At 38.8% G+C, this 17,267-nt stretch overlaps 1 pseudogene; it reads right to left on the minus strand.

Annotated features, from left to right (window-relative positions):
• The window catches only part of LOC115489112, a 369,100-nt pseudogene that overhangs the window by 160,225 nt on the left and 191,608 nt on the right, over positions 1-17,267 (minus strand).

Genomic DNA, 17,267 nt, shown 5'->3' on the forward strand with positions numbered 1-17,267 from the left:
GGGAGGTAGAAATGTTGTGAGATCTGGAGAGGATCATGAACACTACCTATACACATTTTTCTTAACATAGAAATACATATGAAATTAGGGACTTATGGCATCTTGTACAGGACCTGTACTAGTCTTCGTCCATTCAGTATCAGTACTTAGCAGGAAAATACACACCTTCCACAGCCCTATCTCCAATTGTTTACCACTACTAATGAATAATTAGTTTTCTCCAAAGGATTCTCATTGCACATAGAATCCACTGTTTAGGACTGGCCCTATGCCCAAAAGTAGATGGCCAAAGAAGAATGGACTTCAGTAGTATTTTGGGAGATTCTTCATCTCATAGTGCTTTGCCAGGGCATTTTTTTAAACTTTCTTGATTTTCCTTTTAAACCTTGCATGTCTTTTGCATATATACTATGGTTTCTAATTCTGTGATTTATTTTGAGTTTCTATATGTGCATGTGTGTGTGTGAGTGTGTGTCTGTGTTTGTGTCTATATGTGTTTCTTGAGGATTCTTTGGTTCTTTTTATTCTGTTTGCTTGGGTTATTCTTGTGCTATTCTGACTTATTTTATTATAATTATTATAGTTTAGATATCTGTATATATCAAAATCAGTGAGAAAAAAAATGATGTAGATTTGTGTGATTGGGTAAGTGGTGACGTTCCTGAAGGAGTTGGAGGTGTAAAAACCATAATAAGAATATATTGTATTAAAATATAAGATTCATTAAAATTAAAGTATTTTAATTAAAATATAATTAAATCTTTTTTCTCTTTCCCTTTCTTATTGCTAATATCCCCCATTTCTAATCAATTCACCTCTTTCTAAGTCTTTTGCTCCATCTTTCATTCAAATAGATAACTTATTTTATTATTTATATACATATAAAGAGATGCACAAATATATAGATAAACATGCTCATTACATTTAAATTTTTAATTAAATATTTATACTCATGTTTTGCCTGAACATCTGTGTATGCATAAGGGCATCAGATCCTCTTGATTTGGAATTATGTAGATAGTTATGAGATGATATGTGGGTGTCTGAAATTAAACCTGGGTCCTTTGGAAGAGAAACCCATACTCTTAACCTCCAAGATATCTCACAATCCCTGCTTAGTCCATTTTCACTATGTGTATATAATTTTAGCCCTGACCACTCTGTATTAGATAACCACCTGAGACCTTGTCTCTGGGAAAGGCTGAATCTATAAATCACAGCAGTCACTAGTTGCCTAAATAACTTTGCCTAGGATTAGAGTTCTGTGAAATAGTCTCCCCTTGGAATTAGGATGTATACTGAAATTATCATTGCTCAGGTGTTACTTTGTCACCCATTTCAGTCTTTATGTGGCTATTAGCTCTTTGAAATGTTTTACTTTTAATTGTATTTTGATGAGTGGGTTATTAAGGAATATTATCCTGTGAACATTATGGCATGTACTTACATAATTCAGATATGATAAGCAGTCCACTTCAAAGAGGTGCAGAACTATGAAACAGTTTCTTCTAGCTAAATGATGAAGTAAACATATATCAGAGAGAAGTATATGAAAATAACAATAGAAAAATAGTATTGTGTACATAACACAATAATAGAAGTAATAGAAGTAATAGAAGCTTATTACAAGCATTATATATATATATATATATATATATGCTTGTGTGTGCGTGTGCATGCGTGCGTGTGTGTGCGTGTGTGTGTGTTTGTGTTTATATGTGCTATACTTTCATTTAATTGGGGGATGGCAGAATTGTTCTCATCAGTATGACCCAAACCATGTGTGTAATGAGGTTGTGCAGTAGCATCATGATGGTTAGGTTATCAAAAGGCAACAGTGATTCTTCAGCTCCATTTTAACCCCTTGAGGCAACTTGAGACAACTATTGTTTATGAATTCCATCATTAAGAGAAACATAATAATGTAACAGATGGCTATATTTCAGAAACAGCGTTTAGAGTGATATTAAATAGGGCCAGCGTTTTTTTTTTTTTTTTTTTTTCTGTCAGTTGAATACAGTATTTTGAAGAATTGGGTTATTTTTCTCTTACTCTCGAGTCTTCCAACTTATTCTTATCCTAAATCTTCAAATTCCAATATCTTTGTATTTTACTGCATCACTAAAACATGTAAATTTGCAGATGAATCCTCGGTCATGTCTCTTTTGTCATAAAAATAAATGAAACCCTCACATTGACTATCTAAATCTCTTCCCATGTACTAGCCTATTTGTTTAAACACTTGAATTATAACTTTCATTTTGTAAGTTCTGTATTATCAGTAATAGCTTATGAATCTTAGAGTGCCTGAAATTATTTCTAACACAATAAACAAATACATCCACCATGTGACCCCAAATGTATGTTTTGAATTAGATTTTTTTTTTCTAAAAAGAAAAAACAACCCATAAACACTTATGGTAATCTAAGTAACAATGTTGTCACTGCTTGAAAAGATCTTTGTCATCTTTACATGGTTATGAGGTCATTATTAAATTCAGAGTCAGAAAGATGAGCAATCTCATTTCAAAGTCTTATCTTGAAAGTATGATTTCTGGGATTACTCAATGAGAGTTCAGACAGCTCATAAATTCTGCTTCAGGAACCTGAGAATGTAGAATTTAATAAAAGTATAATAATATTATTCCCAAAGCTTGAAAAACTAGGTTAAAAATAGGGAAAGAAGAAAGTTTAGAGTGTGGAAAGAAGGAATCCTCGAAACAGAAGTGATTTGGCTAGATGCTAGGGACATAGAAGAAAGTAGAACTAATAGGATTTGAATCCATGAAGGAGAAAACCTCACATAAAGATGCCATTCAAATAAGAATACTTTCTAGTTCACGCTTTATTTCTTCTTTCCAATTTTCATTAGTGGGTTCCTTTGTTCTAACCCAAGAAGAAAGTGGTCTTCACAGGGCCTGGAAAATTCAATTCTTAAGAATATCTTTTCTATAGTAAATATGAGCATTCAAAAAGATTATTTCCTTGCATTTCATTAGTGTCCTGCATTATTTTCTTAGACTCTAATATCCACTATTTCTGAATATTATACCTCAAGGTTTCTTTCTATTCTATCATGTATTTATATCTGAATCATGACATCTCCATATTGCCTACCTGACTTCAAACATTTAAGACCTGGTGAGAAATTGCAGTTGTACAAAAATAATATGATATGTGTAGCTTATTAGGCTTTAATATAATGAGTGAAATAACTTGATCCATGTTTATGTAATGGAAATGCTGGCAGATGGTAAAATAAAATAATGAGCACTCCAAACTCATACAAGGATGTACATTTAGAATACTGTATTGAATATATTTTTAAATTGATTCTTGTTCATAATTACTCTTGTTACTAACTTGATACCTACTTAGTTTTATTTTTGATGTATATTATTAATAAATTCCTTGTGAATTTCATACTGCTTTGAAGATTAAAGGAGATACTGTTAATATGAAATTCTAAGTACAATATAGTTTAGTAGGGAATAGTATAATATACTATCATAGTGAGTATGTATGTTCCTGTTCAACACATTCTAATGAGTATCTCATATCCAGCATAACTTACAGGGAATATAAACCATCGCAGACCTTTCTATTCTGATATACTGTATTTCTTTCTGAAATATACTTAATCAATTGTATTTCCTCTCTTCATTTTAAAGTAAGATACAATTTGTTGTAATCCACATGGGAAAATATATTAAAAATTATCTTTTCTATTAATTATCATAATATGTCTACTATACCTGTAGATGATTTTCTTTTCTGTGGTCATTTTACATGATATAAAATAATTTCTTCTCCCTAGATTTGGGTAATGTATTATGATTAACAATTTTAAATAGTTATATTGACCAATATTTCATTCCATTTTCATCAAATATGAATTTCATAATGAAATATGAATCTTACGTTCAATAAGTATCTCCATTTTCAAATAAATGACACTCAAAAATTCTCTGATAAATGCTAATTTTGAGAGTTTTTTTTTCTTGGAACATATTTTAAACCCCAAGTAAATTTTCACTAATCAATGTATATATTTATACTTTTTCATAAAAAGTTAATTATTATTATTTTGGAATTTTTTCATTTTTATTAAATATTTTCTTCATTTATATTTCAAATGCTATCCCAAAAGTTACCTATACCCTCACCTCTCCCTGCTCCCCTACACACCAACTCCCAATCCTTGGCCCTGGTGTTCCTCTGTAATGGGGCATATAAAGTTTGCAAGACCAAGGGGCCTCTCTTCCCAATGATGGCTGACTAGGCCATAATCTGCTACATATGCAGCTACAGACAGGAGCTCTGTGGGTACTGGTAAGTTCATATTGTTGTTCCACCTAAAGGGTTGCAGACTCCTTCAGCTCCTTGGATACTTTATATAGCTCCTCCCTTGGGAGCCCTGTGTTTCATCCAAGATAACTGTGAACATCCACTTCTGTATTTGCCAGGCACTGGCCTAGCATCACACAAGACAGCTATATCATGGTCCTTTCATCAAAATCTAGCTGGCATATGCAATAGTGTCCGTGTTTGGGGGCAAATTATGGGATGGACCCCCAGGTGGGGTAGTCTCTGGATGGTCCATCCTTTTGTCTTAGCTCCAAACATTGTCTCTGTAACTCCTTCCATGGGTATGTTGTTCCCTATACTAAGGAGGAATGAAGTATACATGTGTTGGTCTTCCTTATTCTTGATTTTCTTGTGTTCGGCAAATTGTATCTTGGATATTCTAAGTTTCTGGGCTAATAACCACTTATCAGTGAGTGCATATCAAGTGACTTCTATTGGAATTGGGTTACCTCACCCAGGATGATATCCTCCAGATACATCCATTTGCCCAAGAATTTCATAAATTCATTGTTTTTTATTAGCTGAGTAGTACTCCATTGTGTAAATTTACCACAATTTCTGTATTCATTCCTCTGTTGAGGGACCTCTGGGTATTTTCCAACTTCTGGCTATTATAAATAAGGCTGCTATGAACATAGTAGAGCATGTGTCCTTATTACCAGTTGGAACATCTTCTGGGTATATGCCCAGGAGCGGTATTGCTGGATCTTCCAGTAGTATTTTGTCCAATTTTCTGAGGTACAGCAAGACCAATTTCTAGAGTCATTGCACAAGCTTGCAACCCCACCAGCAATGGAGGGGTGGTCTTCTTTTTCCACATCCTTGCCAGCTTCTGCTCTCACCTGAATTTTTGATCCCAGCCATATGACTGCTATGAGGTAGAATTTCAGGGTTGTTTTGACTTGCATTTCCCTGATGATTAAGGATGTTTAATTTTTTTCAAGTGCTTCTCAGCCCTTCCATATTCATCAGTTAAAAATTCTTTGTTTAACTGTGTACCCCATATTTTTCTGTGATTTATATGTTGGACGATTCTTCACTTATTTTTTCATTTATTTATTTCATTTATATTTCCAATGCTATCCCAAAAGTCCCCCACATGCTCCCCCACCCACTCCCCCATCCACCCACTCCCACTTCTTGGCCCTGGCGTTCCCCTGTACTGAGGCATATAAAGTTTGCAAGACCAATGTGCCTCTCTTTCCACTGATAGCCGACTAGACCATCTTCTGATTCCTATGCAGCTAGAGACACGAGCTCAGGGGGAGTATTGGTTAGTTCACATTGTTCTTCCACCTATAGGATTGCAGATCCCTTTAGCTCCTTGGGTACTTTCTCCAGCTCCTCCATTTGGGGGCCCTGTGATCCATCCAATAGCTGACTGTGTGCATCCACTTCTGTGTTTGCCAGACCCTGGAATAGTGTCACAAGAGACAGCCTTATCTGGATCCTTTTAGCAAAATCTTGCCAGTGTATGCAATGGTGTCAGGTTTTGGAGGCTGAGTATGGGATGGATCCCCGGGTATGGCAGTCTGTAGATGGTCCATCCTTACATGTCAGCTCCAAATTTTGTCTCTGTAACTCCTTCCATGGGTCATTTGTTCCCAATTCTAAGAAGGGGCAAAGGGTCCACACTTTGGTCTTCGTTCTTCTTGAGATTCACGCGTTTAGCAAATTGTATCTTATATCTTGGGTATTCTAAGTTTCAGGGCTATTATCCACTTATCAGTGAGTACATATTGTGCGAGTTCTTTTGTGGTTGGGTTAACTCACTCAGGATGATGCCCTCCAGATCTATCCATTTGCATAGGAATTCCATAAATTCATTCTTTTTAATAACTGAATAGTACTCCATTGTGTAAATGTACCATAGTTTCTGTATTCATTCCTATGTTGAGGGCCATCTGGGTTCTTTCCAGCTTCTGGCTATTATAAATAAGGCTGCTATGAACACTGTTGAGCATGTGTCCTTCTTATCAGTTGAAACATCTTCTGGATATATGCCCAGGAGAGGTATTGCGGGATCCTCCGGTAGTACTATGTCCAATTTTCTGAGGAACCACCAGACTGATTTACAGAGTGGTTGTACAATCTTGCAATACACCAACAATGGAGGAGTGTTCCTCTTTTTCTACATCCTCGCCAGCATCTGCTGTCACCTGAATTTTTGATCTTAGCCATTCTGAATGGTTTGAGGTGGAATCTCAGGGTTGTTTTGATTTGCATTTCCCTGATGATTAAGGATGTTGAACATTTTTTCAGGTGCTTCTTAGCCATTAGGTATTCCTCAGGTGAGATTTATTTGTTTAGCTCTAAGCCCCATTTTTAATGGGGTTATTTGATTTTCTGGAGTCCACCTTCTTTAGTTCTTTATATATATATATTGGATATCAGTCCCCTATCTGATATAGGTAGGTAAAGATTCTTTCCCAATCTGTTGGTGGCCTTTTTGTCTTATTGACAGTGTCTTTTGCCTTGCAGAAGCTTTGCAATTTTATGAGGTCCCATTTGTACATTCTCAATCTAACAGCACAAACCATTGCTGTTCTATTCAGGAATTTTTCCGCTGTACCCATATATTCGAGGGTTTTCCCTAATTTTTCCTCTATAAGTTTCAGTGTCTCTAGTTTTATGTGGAGTTCCTTAATCCACTTAGATTTGACCTTAGTACAACGAGATAGGAATGGATCAATTCCCGTTCTTCTACATGATAACTGACAGTTGTGCCAACACCATTTGTTGAAAGTGCTTTTTTCCACTGGATGGTTTTGCTCCCTTGTCAAAGACAAGTGACCATATGTGTGTGGGTTCATTTCTGTGTCTTCGATTCTATTCCATTGGTCTACTTGTCTGTCACTATGCCAGTACCATGCAGTTTACATCACAATTGCTCTGTAGTACAGCTTTAGGTCAGGCATGGTGATTCCACCAGAGGTTCTTTTATCCTTGAGAAGAGTTCTTTGTATCCTAGGTTTTTTGTTATTCCAGATGAATTTGCAAATTTACCTTTCTAATTCCTTGAAGAATTGACTTGGAATTTTGATGGGAATTGCATTGAACCTGTACATTGCTTTTGGCAAGATAGCCATTTTTACTATATTGATCCTGCCAATCCATGAGCATGGGAGATCTTTCCATCTTCTGAGATCTTCTTTAATTTCTTTCTTCAGATATTTGAAGTTCTTATCATAAAGTTATTTTACTTCCTTAGTTAGAGTCACGAAAAGGCATTTTATATTATATGTGACTATTGAGAAGGCTGTTGTTTCCATAATTTCTTTCTTAGCCTGTTTATCCTTTGTGTACATAAAGGCAATTTACTTCTTTTAGTTAATTTTATATCCAGCTACTTCATTGAAGCTGTTTATCAGGCTTAGGAATTCTCTGGTGGAATTTTTAGGGTCACTTATATATACTATCATATCATCTGCAAAAAGTGAAATTTTGACTTCGTCCTTTCCAATTTGTATCCACTTGATCTTATTTTGTTATCCAATTGCTCTGGCTAATACTTCAAGTACAATGTTGAATAGGTAGGGAGAAAGTGGACAGCCTTGTCTAGTCCCTGATTTTACTGGGATTGCTTCCAGCTTTTCACCATTTACTTTGATGTTTACTACTGGTTTGCTGTAGATTGCTTTTATCATGTTTAGGTATGGGGCTTGAATTACTGATCTTTCCAAGACTTTTATCCTGAATGGGTGTTGGATTTGGCAAATGCTTTCTCCACATCTAACGAGATGATCATGTGGTTTTTGTCTTTGAGTTTGTTTATATAGTGGATTACATTGATGGATTTCCATATATTGAACCATCCCTGCAATGCTAGGATGAATCCTACTTGGTCAGGATGAATGATTGTTTTGATGTGTTCTTGGATTCAGTTAGTGAGAACTTTATTGAGGATGATTGCATCTATATTCATAAGGTAAATTGGCCTGAAGATCTCTCTTTGTTGGGTCGTTTTGTGGTTTAGGTATCAGAGTAATTGTGGCTTCGTAGAATGAGTTGGGTAGAGTACCTTCTGTTTCTATTTTGTGGAATAGTTTGTGAAGAAATGGGATTAGATCTTCTTTGAAGGTCTGATAGAACTCTGCACTAAATCCATCTGGTCCTGGGCTTTTTTTGGTTGGGAGACTATTTATGACTGCTTCTATTTTTTAAGGGGATATAGGACTGTTTAGATCACTAACCTGATCTTTATTTAACTTTGGTACCTGGTATCTGTCTAGAAACTTGTCCGTCCATTTCATCCAGGTTCTCCAGTTTTGTTGAGTATAGCCTTTTGAAGAAGGATCTGATGGTGTTTTGGATTTCTTCAGGGTCTGTTGTTATGTCTCCCTTTTCATTTCTGATTTTGTTAATTAGGATGCTTTCCCTGTGCCCTCTAGTGAGTCTGGCTAAGGGTTTATCTATCTTGTTGATTTTCTCAAACAACCAGTTCCTCTTTTGGTTGATTCTTTGGATAGTTCTTTTTGTTTGCATTTGGTTGATTTCTCCCCTGAGTTTGAGAATTTCCTGCCTTCTACTCCTCTTGGGTGAATTTGCCTCCCTTTGCTCTAGAGATTTTAGGTGTGTTTTCAAGCTTCTAATGTGTGCTCTCTCTAGTTTCTTTTTGTAGGCACTCAGAGCTATGAATTATCTTCTTAGATATGCTTTCATTGTGTCCCATAAATTTGGGTATGTCGTGGCTTCATTTTCATTAAACTCCAAAAAGTCCTTAATTTCTTTCTTCATTACTTCCATGACCAAGGTATCATTGAGAAGAGTGTTGTTCTATTTCCAAGTGAATGTTGGCTTTCTATTATTTATTTTGTTATTGAAGATCAGCCTTAGTCCATGGTGATCTGATAGGATGCATGGGATAAACTCAATATTTTTGTATGTGTTGTGGCTTATTTTGTGACCAATTATGTGGTCAGTTTTGGAGAAGGTACAATGAGGTGTTGAAAAGAAGGTATATCCTTTTGTTTTAGGATAAAATGTTCTGTGGATATCTGTTAAATCCATTTGTTTCATAACTTCCATTAGTTTCACTGTATCCCTGTTCAGTTTCTGTTTCCATGATCTATCCATTGGTGAAAGTGGTATATTGAAGTCTCCCACTATTATTGTGTGAGGTGCAATGTGTGCTTTGAGCCTTACTAAAGTTTCTTATTGAATGTGGCTGCCCTTGTATTTGGAGCATAGATATTCAGAATTGAGAGTTCCTCTTGGAAGATTTTAACTTTGATGAGTATGAAGTGTCCCTCCTTGTCTTTTTTGATGACTTTTGGTTGGAAGTCGATTTTATTAGATATTAGAATGGCTACTCCAGCTTGTTTCTTCAGAATATTTGCTTGGAAAATTGTTTTCCAGCCTTTTATTCTTAGGTATTGTCTATCTTTTTCCCTGAGATGGGTTTCCTGTAAGCAGCAAAATGTTGGGTCCTTTTTCTTTAGCCAGTTTTTTTGTCTGTTTTTTTATTAGGGAGTTGAGTCCATTGATGATATTAAGAGGTATTAAGGAAAAGTAATTGCTGCTTCCTTTTATTTTTGTTGTTAAAGTTGACATTCTGTTCTTGTGGCTCTCTTCTTTTAGGTTTGTTGAGGGATTACCTTCTTGCTTTTTCTAGGATGTGGTTTGCATCCTTGTATTTTTTTTTTCTGTTATTATCCTTTGAAGGGCAGGATTTGTGGAAAGATAATGTGTGAATTTGTTTCTGTGGTATAATACTTTTGTTTCTCTATCTAAGGTAATTGAAAGTTTGTCTGTGTATATTAGCCTAGGTTGGCCTTTGTGTTCTCTTAGTGTCTGTATAACATCTGTCCAGGCTCTTCTGGCTTTCATAGTCTCCAGTGAAATATCTAGTGTAATTATGATAGGCTTGCCTTTATATGTTACTTGACCTTATTCCCTTACTGCTTTTAATATTCTATATTTATTTAGTGCATTTGTTGTTCTGATTATCATGTGTCAGGAGGAATTTCTTTTCTGGTCCAGTCTATTTGGAGTTCTGCTGGCTTCTTGTATGTTCATGGGAATCTCTTTCTTTAGGTTTGGGAAGTTTTCTTCTATAATTTTGTTGAAGATATTTGCTGGCCCTTTCAGTTGAAAATCTTCATTCTCATCTACTCCTAATATCTGTAGGTTTGGTCTTCTCATTGTGTCCTAGATTTCCTTGATGTTTTGAGTTAGGATCTTTTTGCATTTTGCATTTTCTTTGACTGTTGTGCTGATGTTCTCTATGGAATCTTCTGCACCTGAGATTCTCTCTTCCATCTTTTGTATTCTGTTGCTGATGCTTGCATCTATGGTTCCAGTTTTCTTTCCTAGGGTTTCTATCTCCATTGTTGCCTCACTTTGGGCTTTCTTTATTGTGTTTACTTCCCTTTTTAGGTCTTGGATGGTTTTATTGAATTCCACTACCCGTTTGGTCTTGTTTTCCTGCAATTCTTTTTTTTTTTTTTTTTTTTTTTCCATTTTTTATTAGGTATTTAGCTCATTTACATTTCCAATGCTATACCAAAAGTCCCCCTTACCCACCCACCCCCACTCCCCTACCTACCCACTCCCCCCCTTTGGCCCTGGCGTTCCCCTGTACCGGGGCACACAAAGTCTGCGTGTCCAATGGGCCTCTCTTTCCAGTGATGGCCGACTAGGCCATCTTTTGATACATATGCAGCTAGAGTCAAGAGCTCAGGGGTACTGGTTAGTTCATAATGTTGTTCCACCTATAGGGTTGAAGATCCCTTTAGCTCCTTGGGTACTTTCTCTAGCTCCTCCATTGGGAGCCCTGTGATCCATCCATTAGCTGACTGTGAGCATCCACTTCTGTGTTCGCTAGGCCCCGGCATAGTCTCACAAGAGACAGCTACATCTGGGTCCTTTCGATAAAATCTTGCTAGTATATGCAATGGTGTCAGCGTTTGGATGCTGATTATGGGGTGGATCCCTGGATATGGCAGTCTCTACATGGTCCATCCTTTCATCTCAGCTCCAAACTTTGTTTCTGTAACTCCTTCCATGGGTGTTTTGTTCCCACTTCTAAGGAGGGGCATAGTGTCCACACTTCAGTCTTCATTTTTCTTGAGTTTCATGTGTTTAGGAAATTGTATCTTATATCGTGGGTATCCTAGGTTTTGGGCTAGTATCCACTTATCAGTGAGTACATATTGTGTGAGTTCCTTTGTGATTGTGTTACCTCACTCAGGATGATGCTCTCCAGGTCCATCCATTTGGCTAGGAATTTCATAAATTCATTCTTTTTAATAGCTGAGTAGTACTCCATTGTGTAGATGTACCACATTTTCTGTATCCATTCCTCTGTTGAGGGGCATCTGGGTTCTTTCCAGTTTCTGGCTATTATAAATAAGGCTGCTATGAACATAGTGGAGCATGTGTCCTTCTTACCAGTTGGGGCTTCTTCTGGATATATGCCCAGGAGAGGTATTGCTGGATCCTCCGGTAGTACTATGTCCAATTTTCTGAGGAACCGCCAGACTGATTTCCAGAGTGGTTGTACAAGCCTGCAATCCCACCAACAATGGAGGAGTGTTCCTCTTTCTCCACATCCTCGCCAGCATCTGCTGTCACCTGAATTTTTGATCTTAGCCATTCTCACTGGTGTGAGGTGGAATCTCAGGGTTGTTTTGATTTGCATTTCCCTGATGATTAAGGATGTTGAACATTTTTTCAGGTGCTTCTCTGCCATTCGGTATTCCTCAGGTGAGAATTCTTTGTTCAGTTCTGAGCCCCATTTTTTAAGGGGGTTATTTGATTTTCTGAGGTCCACCTTCTTGAGTTCTTTATATATGTTGGATATTAGTCCCCTATCTGATTTAGGATAGGTAAAGATCCTTTCCCAGTCTGTTGGTGGTCTTTTTGTCTTATAGACAGTGTCTTTTGCCTTGCAGAAACTTTGGAGTTTCATTAGGTCCCATTTGTCAATTCTCGATCTTACAGCACAAGCCATTGCTGTTCTGTTCAGGAATTTTTCCCCTGTGCCCATATCTTCAAGGCTTTTCCCCACTTTCTCCTCTATAAGTTTCAGTGTCTCTGGTTTTATGTGAAGTTCCTTGATCCACTTAGATTTGACCTTAGTACAAGGAGATAAGTATGGATCGATTCGCATTCTTCTACATGATAACAACCAGTTGTGCCAGCACCAATTGTTGAAAATGCTGTCTTTCTTCCACTGGATGGTTTTGGCTCCCTTGTCGAAGATCAAGTGACCATAGGTGTGTGGGTTCATTTCTGGGTCTTCAATTCTATTCCATTGGTCCACTTGTCTGTCTCTATACCAGTACCATGCAGTTTTTATCACAATTGCTCTGTAGTAAAGCTTTAGGTCAGGCATGGTGATTCCACCAGAGGTTCTTTTATCCTTGAGAAGAGTTTTTGCTATCCTCGGTTTTTTGTTATTCCAGATGAATTTGCAAATTGCTCCTTCTAATTCGTTGAAGAATTGAGTTGGAATTTTAATGGGGATTGCATTGAATCTGTAGATTGCTTTTGGCAAGATAGCCATTTTTACAATGTTGGTCCTGCCAATCCATGAGCATGGGAGATCTTTCCATCTTCTGAGATCTTCTTTAATTTCTTTCTTCAGGGACTTGAAGTTTTTATCATACAGATCTTTCACTTCCTTCGTTAGAGTCACGCCGAGAAATTTTATATTATTTGTGGCTATTGAGAAGGGTGTTGTTTCCCTAATTTCTTTCTCAGCCTGTTTATTCTTTGTGTAGAGAAAGGCCATTGACTTGTTTGAGTTAATTTTATATCCAGCTACTTCACCGAAGCTGTTTATCAGGTTTAGGAGTTCTCTGGTGGAATTTTTAGGGTCACTTATATATACTATCATATCATCTGCAAAAAGTGATATTTTGAATTCCTCTTTTCCAATTTGTATCCCCTTGATGTCCTTTTGTTGTCGAATTGCTCTGGCTAATACTTCAAGTACTATGTTGAAAAGGTAGGGAGAAAGTGGGCAGCCTTGTCTAGTCCCTGATTTTAGTGGGATTGCTTCCAGCTTCTCTCCATTTACTTTGATGTTGGCTACTGGTTTGCTGTAGATTGCTTTTATCATGTTTAGGTATTGGCCTTGAATTCCTGATCTTTCCAGAACTTTTATCATGAATGGGTGTTGGATCTTGTCAAATGCTTTTTCTGCATCTAACGAGATGATCATGTGGTTTTTGTCTTTGAGTTTGTTTATATAATGGATTACATTGATGGATTTTCGTATATTAAACCATCCCTGCATCCCTGGAATAAAACCTACTTGGTCAGGATGGATGATTGCTTTAATGTGTTCTTGGATTCGGTTAGCGAGAATTTTATTAAGGATTTTTGCATCGATGTTCATAAGAGAAATTGGTCTGAAGTTCTCTATCTTTATTGGATCTTTCTGTGGTTTAGGTATCAGAGTAATAGTGGCTTCATAAAATGAGTTGGGTAGAATACCTTCTACTTCTATCTTGTGAAAAAGTTTGTGCAGAACTGGAGTTAGATCTTCTTTGAAGGTCTGATAGAACTCTGCACTAAACCCGTCTGGTCCTGGGCTTTTTTTGGCTGGGAGACTATTAATAACTGCTTCTATTTCTTTAGGGGATATGGGACTGTTTAGAAGGTCAACTTGATCCTGATTCAACTTTGGTACCTGGTATCTGTCCAGAAATTTGTCCATTTCGTCCAGGTTTTCCAGTTTTGTTGAGTATAGCCTTTTGTAGAAGGATCTGATGGTGTTTTGGATTTCTTCAGGATCTGTTGTTATGTCTCCCTTTTCATTTCTGATTTTGTTAATTAGGATTTTGTCCCTGTGCCCTTTAGTGAGTCTAGCTAAGGGTTTATCTATCTTGTTGATTTTCTCAAAGAACCAACTCCTCGTTTGGTTAATTCTTTGAATAGTTCTTCTTGTTTCCACTTGGTTGATTTCACCCCTGAGTTTGATTATTTCCTGCCGTCTACTCCTCTTGGGTGAATTTGCTTCCTTTTTTTCTAGAGCTTTTAGATGTGTTGTCAAGCTGCTAGTATGTGCTCTCTCCCGTTTTTTCTTGAAGGCACTCATAGCTATGAGTTTCCCTCTTAGAAATGCTTTCATTGTGTCCCAAAGGTTTGGGTACGTTGTGGCTTCATTTTCATTAAACTCTAAAAAGTCTTTAATTTCTTTCTTTATTCCTTCCTTGACCAAGGTATCATTGAGAAGAGTGTTGTTCAGTTTCCATGTGAATGTTGGCTTTCTGTTATTTATTTTGTCATTGAAGATCAGCCTTAGTGCATGGTGATCTGATAGGATACATGGGACAATTTCAATATTTTTGAATCTGTTGAGGCCTGATTTGTGACCTATTATGTGGTCAATTTTGGAGAAGGTACCATGAGGTGCTGAGAAGAAGGTATATCCTTTTGTTTTAGGATAAAATGTTCTGTAGATATCTGTCAGATCCATTTGTTTCATCACTTCTGTTAGTTTCAGTGTGTCCCTGTTTAGTTTCTGTTTCCATGATCTGTCCATTGGTGAAAGTGGTGTGTTGAAGTCTCCCACTATTATTGTGTGAGGCGCAATGTGTGCTTTGAGCTTTACTAAAGTTTCTTTAGTGAATGTGGCTGCTCTTGTATTTGGAGCATAGATATTCAGAATTGAGAGTTCCTCTTGGAGGATTTTACCTTTGATGAGAATGAAGTGTCCCTCCTTGTCTTTTTTGATGACTTTGGGTTGGAAGTCAATCTTATCAGATATTAGGATGGCTACTCCTGCTTGTTTCTTCATACCATTTGCTTGGAAAATTGTTTTCCAGCCTTTCATTCTGAGGTAGTGTCTATCTTTTTCTCTGAGATGAGTTTCCTGTAAGCAGCAAAATGTTGGGTCTTGTTTGTGTAGCCAGTTTGTTAGTCTGTGTCTTTTTATTGGCGAGTTGAGACCATTGATGTTAAGAGATATTAAGGAAAAGTAATTGTTGCTTCCTGTTATTTTAGTTGTTAAAGGTGGCATTCTGTTCTTGTGGCTGTCTTCTTTTAGGTTTGTTGAGGGATTACCTTCTTGTTTTTTCTAGGGCGTTGTTCCCGTTCTTGTATTGGTTTTTTTCTGTTATTATCCTTTGAAGGGCTGGATTCGTGGAGAGATAATGCGTGAATTTGGTTTTGTCGTGGAATACTTTGGTTTCTCCCTCTATGATAATTGAGAGTTTGGCTGGGTATAGTAGCCTGGGCTGCAGTTTGTGTTCTCTTAGTGTCTGTATAACATCTGTCCAGGCTCTTCTGGCTTTCATCAGTGCTCAGAGCACTCTCTGCTGGCAAGCTCTCTTACAGGGAAGGTGCGCAGATATCTTGTATTTGGACCTCCTCCTGGCCGAAGAAGAAGGCCCAAAACAGGACCTTTCTCAGACACTGTGTTGCTTTGGCAGTTCCCAGGTGGTACAGACTCTCACCTAAGCAGACTAAATTCCTAAGTTCCTTGGAGTCCCGGGACCAAGATGGCGACCGCTGCTGCTGTGGCTTAGGCCGCCTCCCCAGCCGGGTGGGCACCTGTCCTCCGGTCCGGAAGGTGGCCGGCTGTCCCCGGCCCACACAGGGTGCTGCCTCAGCGCCTCTGTGCTTCTGCCTGTTCCAGAGGCTGTCAGGTTCTCTGGCGCACCCTCTCACCTGTTCAGACTAATTTCCTAAGTTCGGCGGGTCCCGGACCAAGATGGCGACCGCTGCTGCTGTGGCTTAGGCCGCCTCCCCAGCCGGGTGGGCACCTGTCCTCTGGTCCGGAAGGTGGCCGGCTGTCCCCGGCCCACACAGGGTGCTGCCTCAGCGCCTCTGTGCTTCCGCCTGTTCCAGAAGCTGTCAGGTTCTCTGGCGCACCCTCTCACCTGTTCAGACTAATTTCCTAAGTTCGGTGGGTCCCGGACCAAGATGGCGACCGCTGCTGCTGTGGCTTAGGTCGCCTCCCCAGCCGGGCGGGCACCTGTCCTCCGGTCCAGATGGTGGCTGGCTGTCCCCGGCCCACAAAGGGTGCTGCCTCAGTGCCTCTGTGCTTCCGCCTGTTCCAGAAGCTGTCAGGTTCTCTGGCGCACCCTCTCACCTGTTCAGACTAATTTCCTAAGTTCGGCGGGTCCCGGACCAAGATGGCGACCGCTGCTGCTGTGGCTTAGGCCGCCTCCCCAGCCGGGCGGGCACCTGTCCTCCGGTCCAGATGGTGGCTGGCTGTCCCCGGCCCACAAAGGGTGCTGCCTCAGTGCCTCTGTGCTTCCGCCTGTTCCAGAAGCTGTCAGGTTCTCTGGCGCACCCTCTCACCTGTTCAGACTAATTTCCTAAGTTCGGCGGGTCTCGGACCAAGATTTTCCTGCAATTCTTTAAGGGATTTTTTGTGCTTCCTCTTTAAGGTCTTCTACCTGTTTATCAGTGTTCTCCTGTATTTCTTTAAGTGAGTTATTAAAGTCCTTCTTGATGTCCTCTTCCATCATCATGAGATATGCTTTTAAATCCGGGTCTAGCTTTTTTGGTGTGTTGGGGTGCCCTGGACTGGGCGAAGTGGGAGTGCTGGGTTCTGATGATGGTGAGTGGTCTTGGTTTCTGTTAGTAAGATTCTTATGTTTACCTTTCACCATCTGGCAATCTCTGGAGTTAGTTGATTTATTTGTCTCTGGTTAGAGATTGTTCCTCTTGTGATTCTGTTAGCTTCTATCAGCATACCTGGGAGACTAGCTCTCTCCTCTATGTTTCATTGGTCAGAGCATTGCCTTCAGGCAAGCTCTCCTCTTTCAGGGAAGGTGCACAGATATCTGGAGTCCGGTCCTCCCTCCTGGCTGAAGATGAAGGTCAAAAACAAGACCTGTTCCAGAAGCTGTGTTGCTTCGGCCTGTCACAGAAGCTGTTAGCTTCTATAGTCCACACTCTCACCTGTGCAGACTACTCCTGGCGGAATCCCAGAACCA

The sequence above is a fragment of the Mus musculus genome, chromosome X (assembly GCF_000001635.26).
Source record: "Mus musculus strain C57BL/6J chromosome X, GRCm38.p6 C57BL/6J".
NCBI lineage: Eukaryota > Metazoa > Chordata > Mammalia > Rodentia > Muridae > Mus > Mus musculus.